The 2500-nt window shown below is 38.3% G+C and overlaps 1 protein-coding gene across 2 annotated transcripts in view; it reads right to left on the reverse strand.

The window, feature by feature from the left end:
* Positions 1-2457, reverse strand: part of LOC101856411 (sodium- and chloride-dependent GABA transporter 2) — a gene marked incomplete in the record, with an annotated part of 29238 nt that extends 26781 nt beyond the window's left edge. Inside the window, 1 exon segment of one of the 2 annotated variants that reach the window (XM_035968814.1) lies at positions 2098-2457. 2 annotated transcript variants of the gene reach the window in all.
* Between the last annotated feature and the right edge of the window lie 43 nt (positions 2458-2500).

A 2500-nucleotide genomic window follows, 5' to 3' on the forward strand; every position in this document is an offset into this window, starting at 1 on the left:
ACACACATGCACACACACGCAGGCTTACAATCACATGCATAATATAAATGAGCAGCAAAAACAAAAATAATCTTAAGCTAGATACATACTCAATGTTATTCTGATGCATGCTCTACGGTCATATGAATACTTATACATGATGGTTAAGGTGGAAGAATTTTTTTATGGATGATGGTAAAATGGCCTTCTGTATCTTTCTTTGTTACGGATCAGAGGCCTAGGTCTTTAATTTCTGACTGATGTTTTTATTTGACTGAACAAGGGATGCTTGATGTCTAAAAAGTTAGAATTGATTTTTTTAGTGAAAGCTGTTATGTACTATTCATCCAAGTAGGGTCACTTCCACCTTCCCTGTCAAGACGAACCAGTGCTGAAAGTGGGCACATTGTCTTAGCAGGAACTCGATAAAAGGAACCTCGTCCTCCCCCCCCCTCCCCCCTCCAACCCCCCTTTTTCCTCTTGGAAACCGAACTGATGAGGATTGATGTAGATGTATAGCATAGAGGATTTATAAGACTTTCATTACCCCACTGACGCGGGTATGGAGCTTTCTTTGAAATTGTACTGACCCAATTGTTGAAACTTTGGAATATCAGCTATGGTCATATTGCGTCTTGACAGACGATCTTAAAGCACTATGTTTGATACTCTTTGTCTTACTGGTAAGCATTTTATTAGAAGTAGATGGCCCCAAGTACTGCCATCCTCTTTTCAGATCGTGGCTTCCTTGATAGGCTCTAAAAGAGAAATAGGGTCAATACGTTTGGAAGTACAGATGGTATAACGGTGTGTCTTGCCATTTTTACAGGTGTGATAGGGATATTTTATAACATTTTTTGGGGAAGGGATTTTTTAAAGTTCGAATTTTTCTCGGGTAATGGCTTACTCTTCAACAAATTTTAACCACCAGAGGATCTTTAACGTGTGCAATGTCCCCACGAAAACTTCGAAATTTTTCGCCCATATACTTGACGACTACGTGGTCTGATCAAACAGATTTTGTCTCAAAGTCAAGGTTTCGAGATAATCGCGATTTAGTGGGGTTATTTGCTAATTAAACAAACAAATAGCAATCTTAATTTTGTTTGACTATTCCACGTGAAGATACGTCTCATTTACCAAAATTAAAGCAAATTTCATCGAATTTGAGCAAAAGACAAACAAACAAGTAAGAAAAATGCGTTTTATCCGATCGCCCTTGTAGAAATGCGTTTTATTGTCAACGCCTTAATCCAAGAATGATCTGATAAAACGCATTTGTATTTTCTGCGTCTCTTTGACCATTCTTGAACCTACGGACCGAAAAGGCGAAGTTGTAACCTGCCAAATTTCACCTGGGATCTGCTAAAACACATTCCCTAGATTGACCCAAAAAATGCGTTTCATCGGATCACAGATGAATACGGATGTCGATACGCAGATAAAAAAGCGTTTCATCAGATCATGGCAGTTGTGGATGGTCGATACGCACGAAAAAAAAATCCCTTCATGGGATTATCTCTGAAAAACAAAAGTGTGTTTCATCAGATCCCATTGGAAATAAATGCGTTTTAACAAATCTAAAATTATAATTTCTTCAAAAACTAGTCACAGTTAGGCTTTCATATTGATATGTCAAGATGACTTTCCACGTGTAGAATTCATTAGTGAAATAAAAAAAAATTCTCGTCAAAATGAAAAAAAAGCGTTTTATCAGATCACGGCAGGAACTAAGACTAGGCTCTCTATTTGACCTACCTTTACTTGGCATAATGTTCTGTCTTTTTGTGCGTTTGCGTGAGTGCACCTTTAAGTCTAACCTTTGTAACGTCTACTGCCATTGTTAACGACCAAGACAAATTTCTCCCTGCGAGATGAATAAAGATTGTCATTGTCAATGTCATTGTCTTAAATTAGGTGTGTGGAAGAAAAAGGTGCTTGAATGTAACACCTGCAGAATTGCATATCATACGGGGGATGACTCCCTTTCTTTAAATTATAGGAATCACTGAATCAAAATATAATTATACTATAAAGCTTGATAATAGCATAATAACAGTTTTTTCGACACCACACATTTCTGTCTTTCTTGTTACACGACACTAGTAATATCCTCACTGAATTTCTCGGACACTTGCAATAAATAGCGGAGTTGAACAGGGTACAGTTACAGTAGCCTTTCTTGATTTAAGTCGCAGGAGCGCACACGCACATATTGTGAGTGTGTGTGTGTGTGTGTGTGTGTGTGTGTGCGTGTGCGTGTGTGTGCGTGTGTGAGTGTGTGTGTGTGTGTGTGTGTGTGTGTGTGTGTGTGTGTGTGTACTCGAATGTACGCGTTTATGTGCAAATGTTAGTATAATTGCTGGTATTGTGCTATTGTTTCTGTAGGCGCGTTTGTTTTTTGTTAATGTATGTCTGTACGCGGGCATGTATTTATACATATTACAATGAAAGTATGTTAACGCTTCTACTCATGTCACATCACGGATAGAATCGGGAAGGCAACATTTCCTATCCTTGA

This window comes from Aplysia californica, unplaced genomic scaffold (genome assembly GCF_000002075.1).
Source record: "Aplysia californica isolate F4 #8 unplaced genomic scaffold, AplCal3.0 scaffold00086, whole genome shotgun sequence".
NCBI classification, from domain to species: Eukaryota; Metazoa; Mollusca; class Gastropoda; order Aplysiida; family Aplysiidae; genus Aplysia; species Aplysia californica.